Source organism: Dasypus novemcinctus, chromosome 20 (genome assembly GCF_030445035.2).
Source record: "Dasypus novemcinctus isolate mDasNov1 chromosome 20, mDasNov1.1.hap2, whole genome shotgun sequence".
Taxonomy (NCBI): Eukaryota; Metazoa; Chordata; class Mammalia; order Cingulata; family Dasypodidae; genus Dasypus; species Dasypus novemcinctus.
The window spans coordinates 36,570,075-36,583,178 of NC_080692.1; positions in this window are offsets into that span (position 1 = coordinate 36,570,075).

Below are 13,104 nucleotides of genomic sequence, written 5' to 3' on the forward strand. Positions count from 1 at the left end.
CTGTCCAGGTGGCTGTGTTCTACACTCCCTAGGAAGTGTGTGCTGGAGACGGCGGTGACATTTCTCCACTGTAATCAAGTCCTCTGGGCTCTGGAAATAACTTTGCTTTCTTACCTCAAACACCACAGTAGGAACAGGCACAGCCCACTCCCTAGGCTGGCAAAGCTGGGCTCATATTTCATCCCTGGGAAGGGAAGTCTGTACTTCCCTCTAGATATCTAGATATCTAGAACTCTGTACTTCCTCATTGATATCTAGGTTTAAATGATAGCCTGGGAAAGAAGGAAGGAAGACAGTGATCAATTCCTGGAGGTGTAAACCCTTCAAGGGCAGAGTAATGAGCAGTTTTGTTTATTGATGTATACTTATAGGTGGTTGGAAGAACAGGGAAAGCATTTAAAGAACATAATGGTATATCCTGAGATAAGTAGGAGGCTTCTTTGAGTTTCTGGAGGGAACCTAATATTGTTAAAACAAAACAAACGAACAACAGCAGCAGAAAACCCCACACAACTGGCGCTGGATTTGAACCTTGTTTTAGTGCTTGCTAGGCCTAAGAACTTGGGCAGATAGCTAGATTTGCCAACCCCGAATTTTCTTATCTCTAAAATGAATTTAATAGGGAGCAGATGTGGTTCAAGCAGTTGGGTGCCTGCCTCCCATACGGGAGGTCCCGGGTTCAGTTCCTGGTGCCTCCTAAAGAAGACAAGCAGATACTGCAACCAGCAGGTGCCACAATCAGCTGATGCCACTAACACCACAACCAGCAGACATAGCAACCAGCAGACAACACAAGCAGCAGATGACACAGCCAGCGGGGAGTGGATGTGGCTCAAGTGGTTGGGCACGTACCTCACATGTGGGAGGTCCTGAGTTCAGGTTCTGGTGCAGACACAGCCAGCAGATTATGAGCAGATGGGCAAGGGAGCCATGTTAGGCGAGGGAATAAAATAATAAAATAGTTTTTAAAAAATGAATTTAATGCCTATTCTAGCCAATTTTACAGCTTGAGCCCAAGCTGTAATCTCTGTTGGAGTTGGACATGTGTGGGCATGCCAGGTGATTGATTGATGGCATTTGCCCAAAACATATCCAATTATCAGGGGTTGAAGAGCTACTTTGAAGTAATTCATTCCCAAAGAAAAGAGCCAAGCATTGAACTGTAGAGCTTAGTTCCGCATTACTCAAAACCATCTCTATTCCAGCCCACAGACGCATGTCGAAGCCCAAGGAAGAAAAGGGCCAGGAACAAACCAAACCTGAAAGCACTAACTCACGAAGCACTTGGTAGCACATTAAGTCATAGACCTCATTGCTTAGGGGCCCCTCAAACAGCTCCATCCCATAAGGGAGAGTTGTTTTCCACTTGGTCAAACATCGGCAATGTGCTTTGGCACTTTGAGGGTCTTGTGTGATAGTATCAGAGCCTGGGGGAGCTATGGCTCCCACCCAGTGGGAGACTGCAATGTACTACCAAATGGTACCTGCCCCAGTGGAGACCCTTATGCTCAGTGAGCCTGTAGCAGTACCCAGCACAAGTAGGCTTCACCCAGGAGCTTCTAGGAAAACTCACAGGGACAACTGCAAGTGAGAATTAATTTACTACTGCTGCTATGAACTTCCCAGATCCCTGTCTGAGAAAGTTTGGATGAAATGAATTTAAAAAGGGTATTGTAAAGTTCCTGGCACTGACAATGTGCTCAACAAATGTTAGTTTTTATTATTTGATGCCCTCCTCTAAACAGCAGAATCAATGACTCTTTCCTTTGTGCCAATTTTGTGCATAGTATGTGTTTTAGTTTATTAGGCTGCTTCCGCAAATACCACGAAAAGGGTTGGGCTTAAACAATGGGAATTTATTCACTTATGGTTAAAGTCCAGGAAAAGGAAGTCATCATCAAGGTAATGCTTTCTTCCAAAGACCAGCTATCAGAGATCCTTGGCTCTTCTGTCCCATGGCAGAGCACGGGGCTGCATCTGGGGGTCTCTCCCTTCTCTTTCTGGTTCTGTTGATTTCAGCTTCTTGCTTCCGTGGCTCTCTCTCTCTCTCTCATAAAGGATTCCAATAATAAACTTGAGACCGACCCTGAATGAAGTGGGTGACACTTTAACTCAATCAGCCTCATCTAAACATCCTGCTTACTAATGGGTTCACACCCACAGGAATGGATTAGATTTAAGAATATGTTTTTCTGGGGGGGTATATACAGCTTCAAACCACCACTGTATATATATTTCTACATGTCTAGAAATTAAATACAATTTTTGATTGAAATTTTTATTTAATTTATAGTAAATTAATTGAAATTTTAAGTATATGCTAAATTTATGATATAAGAAAGAGAATGGTATTGGGACGACATTGCAGTTGTATACCAGAAATGATGTGAAATAGACTTGGCCCAGTGGTTAGGGCGTCCTTCTACCACATGGCAGGTCTGTGGTTCAAGCCCCAGGCCTCCTCGACCCATGCGGAGCTGGCCCATGCGCAGTGCTGATGCGCGCAAGGAGTGCCCTGCCACGCAGGGGTGTCCCCATGTAGGGGAGCCCCACGCGCAAGGAGTGTGCCCCGTAAGGAGAGCTGCCCAGCATGAAAGAAAGTGCAGCCTGCCTAGGAATGGCGTCGCACACACGGAGAGCTGACACAGCAAGATGACACAATGAAAAGAAACACACAGATTCCCGTGCTGCTGATGACAGAAGCGGACAAAGAAGACGCAGCAAGTAGACACAAAGAACAGACAAGGGGGTGGGGGAAGGGGGGGAGATATAAATAAATAAATCTCTTTAAAAAAAAAATCTATCCAAGAGGTTTCCTTGGATTCAAACCAGATCTCTCTGTCACAGAGGGAAGCCAGAGGAGACCCCAGCCCAGGAGGTCTCAAGCGGCCCCCGGGGGAAGCAGACTTGGCCCAGTGGTTAGGGCGTCTGTCTACCACATGGGAGGTCTGCGGTTCAAACCCCGGGCCTCCCTGACCCATGTGGAGCTGGCCCATGCGCAGTGCTGATGCGTGCAAGGAGTGCTGTGCCACGCAGGGGTGTCCCCCACATGGGGGAGCCCCACGCACAAGGAGTGCGCCCCGTAAAGAGAGCTGCCCAGCGCAAAAGAAAACGCAGCCTACCCAGGAATGGCACCGCCCACACGGACAGCTGACGCAGCAAGATGACGCAACTAGAAGAGACACAGATTCCCACACCACTGACAACAACAGAAGCGGACAAAGAAGATGGAGCGAAATAGACACAGAGAATAGATAACCAGGGCGGGGGGTGGGGGTGGAGGAGAGAAATAAAAAAAATTTAAAAAAAAGAAATGATGATATGGCTAGATGTGATTGAAAAATTATTATTCCCCAAAATAAATATTTGGAATTCACCTTAGGAAAAAATGTTTAAAGTACAATTATTTAGATATGCTTCTCTGTTATTTTAATTAGGGATGTTGTAGGTTTACAGAAAAATCATGCCGAAAATACAGATTTCCCGCATGTTCAGCCTATTATTAACATTTTGCATTAGTGTGGTATCTTGGTGTACTGGGAAAAAATTGGGTATTATTCAAACCAAGAAGTGGAACATCATGCAGGAAACTTTGTTAATCAGCAATGTTTCCCTGGTTAACACTTTCCATATTTCAGGAGGAGTGATGAGAACTAGGGCAGTGGGCGCCTTGGGGATGTGTTGTAACAAGTAAGAATAGATAGGGTGCATTCCGGGGAGGCTTGTGTTCCTCCCTGGGAAGGCTGGCCACTTTCTTGGGGATTGACGCATAAACCTCGGAATGTACTGCCTGGTTCTGTTGGGTTGGTTGGCCACTTCCTCAGGAATTGACACAGCGCTCGCAAGTCGGCATCTAAGTATCGAGGTCACTGATGATGAGCTCAATTAAAGGGACAGACCCTGGTCCAGCCAGCTGCAGTCCCACCCTGGGAGAGGGTGCTCTGCACAGGTGTTACTTTCAATCAATCGAGACTCCGATATTGGCTGCTGATTCAGGACTTCCCAGTCATGAGCTAAGTATTGGTGAGTTTGTATGTAAGGCTGTTCTATTTTTGTCATTTTGTGACTCTGATCAATATTGATTAATCTTTTGACTAATTATGTTATTCTTGTTTCTAACTCTAGTTGTCAGTATAGACTTATTAAACTAAATTTATTTATTTATTTATTTATTTTGCATCCAATCAGGACTCTGGCAGGACGTGGGCCAGGTATGTTGGTGTGTGCCCTGGTTTGGTGAGCTTATATCTATATGTATGTATGTTATGAAGGATTATGATACAGCAGTTGGACCCTTGTTTGTAGACAATCCCTTATTTTATATTCTCCCAATTATTAACAGAAGTTTAATAAAATAAACATATGTCTGTGTATTGCTTTCTTATGCTTGAATTAAGTCATCATTTCAATTGATATACCTATATATATATATATATAATAGCAAAGCATTAGCAACGCATTTTATTAGCGAATACTTGGCTAAAAATGATGAAAGAATATTATTATATTTGTATTATTAACTATAGTCCATAGTTTACATTAGAGTTCACAGTTTGTGTTGTACAGTCCTATGTTTTTGTTTTTTAAAAGATTTTTATTCAAGTGACATATATAACCTAAAATTTTCCCAATTAACCACATTCTAATATAAAGCACACCCACAGTCACCATTGCACCATCGTTTTCTTACATGTAACTTACAACCATGTTTAGAAACAGCACATGCCTGGCAAAGACCCACCTGCCTGCCCAATGTCATCTACTCCAACTGCCTCATTACTACTCAACCAGAGCCCACAAAATCACATGAGAATCAGCACAGCTTTCAGCCGAGGGATTCTGATTTGAGGAAATTATTAAATTACTGTCCTCCAGTCTGCTCTGGGCTGGTCCTTGCTAATAAACTCTTTCTTTTCTCAAAATCCTGGTGTCACTTGTATTGGCATTGTGTGCATCAGGCAAAAGGACTCACTTAAGCAATTTCAATTGCTTTGGCCAGAAGTTCCAGTACAATGTTGAACAGCAGTGTGGCAGCGGACATCCTGGTCGTGTTCCTATCTTAGAAGGACAGCTTTCACTCTTTCACCATTGAGTATGATGTTACCTGTGGGTTTTCTATATCTGTTTTTTATCGTGTTGAGGAGTTTCCTTCTTTACCTAGGTCATTAAGAGTTTTTATCAAGAAGTGGTGATGGATTTTGGCAAATGCCTTTTCTGCTTCAATCGAGATGATCATGTGTTTTGTGGAGTATTACATTAATTGCGTTTCTTATGCTGAACCACCTTTGCACACCTGGAATAAAATCCACTTGATCATGGTTGTGGCAGTTCGAGATTATTTTATGAATCGCAAAAGGAGAAAGATTGTGTTTGTAAACTAAAATGTTTCTCTGAGTGCGAGACCCTTTGATTGTATTAAATTCAGTTGAGGGACCTTTGATTAGTTTACCTGTTAAGATTATTTTAGGGCTTTTGATTCTACTACTTCAGTAAGGGGTGATTTAGGTTGAGTCCCTCCCCCTTGTTTGGTCTGATATAAATGGACACTCACTGAGACAGACACAGGATGACAGAGCTCTGTCATTTTTTATCCTGCCATGTGACAGGAAGGAGATGCCTCAAACAGCTGAGGCCCCTGGGAGAGATAAACCATTTGCCTGATAGCTTACACTGAAATTGGGAAGAGCACTGAACAGCCAAGACTGATGTAGGAAGTCCTAAGAGTCAAGCCCTACGCCAGTTTGCAGCTGAAATCTGGAAGTAAAGCATCTGAGCTTGAGAGAGAATGCCCAGGGGGTAAGGGGAGACCAGGAAGAGATCAGTGACCACTTGCTTCAACATGTGGCAGTGATTTTGATGAGAAAGCACATCTTATGGAGTCTTGAGCTGGACTTTGCATAGCCTTGGAACTGTAAGTTTTACCCCTAAATAAATCATTTTTATAAAAACAACACATTTTCTGGTACTCTCCATCAGCAGCCCTTTGGCAGAAAGACAATTGTGTACAATAGTTTTTATGGGCTTTGGGTTTGGTTTGCTGGTATTTTGTTGAGAATTTTTGCACTTATATACATAAAGGATTTTGGTGTGTACTTTTTTTGTGGTATCTTTACCAGGCCTTGGTATGAAGATAGCGTTGCCCTCATAGAATGAATTAGGGAGTGTTCCTCTCAATTTTTTGGACAAGTTTGAGCAGGATTGGTGTTAATTCTTCTTGGAATGTTTGGTAAAATTCACCCATGAAGCCTGGGCTTTTCTTTTTTGGGGAGCTTTTTGAGGACTGAATCAATCTATTTACTTGTTATTAGTCTATTGAGATCTTCTATTTCTTCTTCAGTTAGGTTAGATGTGTCTGTTTTCTTTTTTTTTTTAAGATTTATTTTTACCTATTTATTTCTCCCCACCCCCTCATTGTTTGTACTTGCTGTGTCAGTTTATCTTCCTTGTTTCTTTAGGAGGCATCAGGAACTGTACCAGGGACCTCTCAAGTGTTAGGTGGGAGTCCAATTGCTTGAGCCACATCTACGTCACTAGTGTAGGTGGTTTATGTGTTTCTAGGAATGTGTCCATTTCAGAGATTATCTAATGTGTTAGCATACATTGTTCACACTATCCTCTTATAATCCTTTTTATTTCTGTGGGGTCAGTTTAACATCTACCCTTTCTCAGTTTAGTTATTTGTGTCCTCTCGTTTTTTCCTTATCAGACTAGCTAAATGTTTGTTGATTTTATTGATTTTTTCAATCATCCAACTTTTGGTTTTATGGATTTTCTTTGTTTTTTTTAATGTTTATTATTTTTACTTGCCACAATCCCCACCCCAAGATGGCTCCCTGTCTGTCTGCTCATTGTCTTCTCATCTTCTTCAGGAGGGACCAGGAACCAAACCCAGGACTTTCCATGTGGGAGGCCAGTGCCCAGTCATTTGAGTCACTTCTGCTTCCTGCTGGTTGGGTTATCTGTTGGTTGTGTCATCTACTGGTTGCGGTGTGTACTCATTGCAGCTTCTGTTCTCTTCTTTAGGAGGCACCATGAACTGAACCTGGAGCTTCCCATGAGAGAGGTAGGTGCCGAATTTCTTTTTTAAAATTTTTTTTATTCATTTTTTAAAAAATATTACATTAAAAAAATATAAGGTCCCCATTCACCCCCACCGCCCCCACCCCACTACTCCCCCCACAGCAACACTCTCCCCCATCATCGTGACACATCCATTGCATTTGGTGAGTACATCTCTGGGCATCGCTGCACCTCATGGTCAATGGTCCACATCATAGCCCATACTCTCCCATGTTCCATCCAGTGGGTGCCCAAGTTCTTGAGCCACATCTGCTCCCTCTCTATTGCTTTTTTATTCTGTAATCCATTTATCTCTGCTCTTAACTTTATTTCCTTTCTTCTGCTTGTTTTGTGTTAATTTGCTCTTCTTTTTCTTGGTCCTTCAGTTGTGAGGTTAGGTGTCTGATTTAAGATCTTTCTTCCTTTTTAATGTTAGCATTTGGAGCTATAAACTTCCCTCCCAGCACTGCCTTTTCTGCATCCCACTAATTTTGGTATGTTATGTTTTCATTTTCATTCACCTCAAGATATTTCCTAATTTGCCTTGTGATTTCTTCTTGACCCATTGATTAAGAGCACATTGTTTAATTTCCACATAATTGTGAATTCTCCAATTCTCCTTCTGCTATTGATTTCTAGCTTTATTTTCTTATGTATGGAGAAAATACCTTCTATTATTTCAATATTTTTGAATTTATTAAGGCTTGTTTTGTGTCCTAACATTTGGTCTTTTCTGGATAAAGATCAATGTACATTAGAGAAGAATGTATATTCTGCTGTTGTTGGATGAAGTGTTCTTAGATATAATTGGTTTAGAGTATTGTTCAAGTCTTCTATTTCCTTACTGATCTTCTGTCTAGATGTTCTATACATTATTGAAAGTGGTATAGTGAAGTGTTCTACTGTTAAAGTAGAGCTCTCTATTTCTCCCATCAAATCTGTCAATATTTGCTTCATATGTTTTGGGGCTCCCCCCATTAGGTACACATATATTTATAATTGTTGTCTTGTTGAATTGACCCCTTATCTAGCTATGCTTTTTATTGTCTGAAAATGTTTACAATGAACAAACAGTACATAACTGAAAGAAGTTTTGAAGTGTAAAGTGGATGATACTCCTTTCCTGGTTATATATATGAGATTAAGAAAAACAACTTCTCAAATGCTTAAAACTTGGCAAAATTACTTGACAGATGAACAAATGCCTAGTGGAATAAGATAAGATTTAAAATGATAAGAAGATCAAGGGGGAGAAAAATTTTCTTATTCCTTCAAAATTGCAAAAACTGATCACCCCAATATATATCATATCAAATGAATTAAACACATCCAGATCCCACACACATTATTTTTATGTTAAAAATTGAAAGGATTTTTACAACTTTCCTGTTGGAATTATGTCAGCTTTTATTTTGCAGTTATCTTGTGTGTGTGTGTGTGTGTGTGTGTTGGAGCCAACACTTTTGTTTTCATGTCTCAAACATTTGTATACTATTACTGAGAAGTCAATAAAACAAAGTAGAAAGCTGTAAATTCTGGGGGAAAGAAAATATAATTACACTGAATATGTGAGTATGGAGAACAGGCTAGTGAGATTTCTTGTTGAAATTTTAGAAAGAAAGCTGCAAGGCAGGTAGAAACATAAACATGAAAATAGCAGGAAAGATAGCAATGGGGCAGGAGGTTTGGATTTGATCAATAGAAAATGGAGGAAGTCTGATCAAGAAGTTTCTGGTGTCAATTTTCTTGTGTATCATTTCTTTCTTCCAAGCACTGAGTGGGTACTTTCTGCATGGCCCTCACAGAACAACTGGAGGAATTTAAAAGCAGATTAAGTATTTGTTCTTGAAAGAATGGTTGGAAATAATCAATAAAAAATACCTTACCATTGAATGTCTTTAATGAGTTTCACAAGGAAAAAGGGGGAAAGTGATGACAGCAGTGAGATGCAAGTTTCAAATTCCTCCTATTCAAGTTGAAGGTAACCCCAGACTTGGTATATTGAGATGAATAGAAAAAAATTCCAACACAGTGAAAAAGGCAAATAACACTTTAGTATTCTTATGAAAATAGTTTTGACCTTGCTGATCCATTAAGGCATCTTGGGGGGACACTTCCCTAATGGTGTATGTACTGTACTTTGACAACCACTGCTCTACATGATTTCTATCTTGCCCACATCATTGGCCTCATCTACTATGACTCGTTGCCTTACTCACTAGTGAGGCAGGTTAATATAGGGAATAAGGGAAGATTAGTCACAGCTGGGACCTGGCAGAGACCATGGCTGTGAGACCCCTCCCAGAAACCTCCTGAGGGAAGGCTGCTACTAAGAACAAAGCCAAAAACACCCCGTAGAGAACCTGGGACCCTCCAGGCCCAAGACAGGCTTCCCCACTGATCCCCCCATAACTTCAAACAAAAAGCCCCATCACTGATCCCCTGAGAGCTAACAGGTGGGGAATGAAAGGCTACCAATCAGAACAGCAAACAGCTAGGGCACCTCCCCAACATTAGAAAAGGGGAGGAGTGAAGAATGACTTTAATAAAGGGGACCTCCCAACCCCAGGCATTCCTGTCTGCCTGGAGGTTGCCCACATCCATGTCTCAGGTGTGTACTTCTCTTTTCTCTCATTTCTCAATAAACTCTTTTTACTGGCCTAACTAAATGGGCAAGTTCTTAAATTATTTTATGTAATATACCTAAGAACTAGAGGAATCCAGCACATTCTGACTTCACTAGATTCCATGGATGTTTGCATTAAAGTTTACCTTTATTGTCCCCTTTGCCTGGAACTCTCTGCCCCTTGATGTCTGTCTTAGTTTCTAAGGGCTGCTGTAACAATGTGCCACAACCTAGGTAGCTTAAGGGGAAAAAAAGTTATCATCTCACAGTTCTAGAGGCTCGAAGTTCGAAATTAAGGAGTTGGCCGAGCCATGTTCCCCTGAAATTTGTACTGCTCTGCTGGCAAAACATTGCATTCTTCTGTTTATGGAAAAAACAGTCTCTGCCTCAGTCACATGGCCATCTTTTCTCTATGTGTCCAAATTTCTCTTTATAAGGACACCAGTCATATGGGTTAGGACCCACCCTAATCCAATTTAGCCTATCTTAACTAATAACATCTTCAAAGACCCTATTTCCAAACAGGATCACAGTCACAAGACCAGGGTTTAGGACTTGAATATATTTTTCCAAGGAATATAGTTCAACCCATAATCATGTCCTTATTATTATCAGGTCTCAGCTCAAATAGCACTTCAATAGAGTTACCTTTGCTGATGACCAGGAAAAATAGACCAAATTCATAATTATAATTGGAAATTGGTACCTGGTCTGGACTGCTCCCTTAGGAAGAAAAGGCTGTGAAGGAACTTGTGAGGTCTACAGGGCTCAGAACGCTCAAAACTCAACCTAGCCTGACTTCAGGGAATATGAAAGGCTAGAAAAACACAGGTCTCTCTTCTCCTCCAAAAAAATAGCTAGAGGGCAGGCAGAAACAGCTGAGAAAAAGATCTTCTAGGGTTTAGGACACTAGAGGAAGGCTGGATTCCACCCAGAGGAGAGAAGAACTAAGGAGGGAAATCACATCTATAGAACTGTGAGTTGAAACCAGTGGCTGCTGCTGCCAGCACCAACCCCCACACTAAAGACACTTTAGAATTCTCGGGCCTCTGGGCCTACAACTACAGACAAAGGGGGCTCCCCAGAAAAGGGGAGACAGAGGGACACAGCCTAAGGCCGACTAAGCTTTGACTCACACATTTGGTCTGCTGTGTCCCAGGAGCCCTTTCAGGCTGGGTGGACCTGCACCACTGTTTGCCTTGGAGCTGGCCAGGGGCTAAAGATGTGCAACCATCCCAATCTCTTTCTCTACTAACAGGGATATATTGTTGAGGACTCAGAGGGGAGTGGAAATATTTCTTAGCTGGGGAAAAGGGAGGGGGCTGCCAGAGAAGGCTAAAGAACTATCTCAGTGAAAGTTTGAATTACAAGGCTCCTACTTTCCAGACAGGAAGCTCTATTTCATGGATACAGTCTGTGTTGCAACAAATACACTCTGACCAGGCACTGAACTGAGAGCTGCCAAAGAGTACCATTTGCTGGCAGATCAAGGAAGTACATGTGAGAAAATTAAAAATAAGTAGAAGAAAAACAAAACAAAACAAAACAAAAATAAGTAGAAGAGGTTTTTTCCCGGCCTCTAAAGCCTCCCTCCCTAAGGCCTTAGAAAGCGAATCTACAACCAATTACTGGGTCCAGTGCTCAGTTCTGAGCAACTAGCAGGGACAATCCTAACAACAGCCAAAAGGATAACCAAAAGAGTAAAAAGATAGACAAAAACATGATATGACATATGAAAACCAAAGAATAAAATCGTGGAAGTAAATAGTGCATTTACAGTAATATCATTGAATATGAATGGCTTAAACTCCCCAATCAAAAGATACAGGCTGACAGAATGGATTAAAAAACATGAGCCATCCATATGCTCTTACAAGAAACTCACCTTAGACCCGGGGATACAAACCGGCTAAAAGTGAAAGGTTGGAAAAAGATACTCTATATATCTATATAATAGTAACCAAAAAACAGTAGGGGCAGCTATACTAATATCAGACAAAATAAGCTTTGCAAAAAAGTTATAGGAAATACAGAAGGCCATTATATATTAATAAAAGGGACAATCCACCAGGAAGATATAACAGTCATAAACATCTATGTGCTTAACCAGGGTGCCCCAAAATACTTGAGACAAACTCTGGCAAAACTGAAGGGAGAAACAGATCTCTCTACAATAATTGTTGGACACTCTAACACCCACTCACATCATTAGATAGAACTAGACAGAAGATGAACAAAGTAACACAGAACTTGAACAACATGATAAACGAGTTAGATCTAACAGACATATACAGAACACTGCATCCAAACTCAGTGGTTTATACATTCTTCTCAAGAGCCCATGGGTTTTTCTCCAGGCTAGACCACGTTAGGGTACAATGCAGCTCTCAATAAATATAAAAAGATTGAAAATATACAAAGCACCTTCTCAGGTCATAATGGAATAAAACTGGAAATCAATAATAGGAAAAAAGTAAATATGCAAACGTGTGGAGGCTGAAAAACACACTCCTAAATAATCAGTGGGTCAAAGAAGAAATTGCAAGTGAAATCAGTAAATATATTAAGACAAATGAAAATGAGAACACGACGTATCAAAACTTATGGGATACAGCAAAAGCAGTCTTGAGAGGGAAACTGACAGCCCTAAAGCCTATATTAAAAAAGAGCTAAACTCAAAGATTTAACTGAGCAACTAGAGAAAATAGAAAAAGAACAGCAAACCAATCCCAAAGCAAGCAGAAGGAAAGAAATAATAAAGATTAGAGCAGAAATAAATTGAAATTGAGAACAAAAATCCACAGAGAAAATCAACAAAACCAAAGGCTGGTCCATTGAGAAGATCAATAAAATTGACCTTCCCCTAGCTAGACTAACAAAGAAAAAAAGAGAGAATATGCAAATAAATACAATCAGAAATGAAAGGGGGGAAGTAGCAACTGACCTCACAGAAATAAAAAGAATCATAAGAACATATAATGAGAAACTGTATGCCAATAAACTAGACAACCTAGATGAAATGGACAAATTGCTAGAAAAGCACAAACAACCTATACTGACACTACAAGAAATACAAGAACTTTAGAAACCAACCCCATTTAAAAAAAAAAAAAAGACTTATTTCCCCTTCCTCCACCCTTGTTTTCTACTCTGTCCATTTGCTGTGTGTTCTTCTGTGCCTCTTTGTCTTCTCTTTAGGCAGCACTGGGAACCAATCCTGGGACCTTCCAGATTGGGAGAGAGGCGCACAATCTCTTGTGCCATGAGAGATGGTCTGCTCCCTGGTCTGCTATGTCTTTTATTGTCTCTCCTCTGTTTCTCTTTTTGTTGCATCATCTTGTTGTACCAGCTCTCTGCTCAGGCCAGCTTGCTGCATGGACCAGCACTCCAGTGGTGGCCAGCACTCCTGCACAGACCAG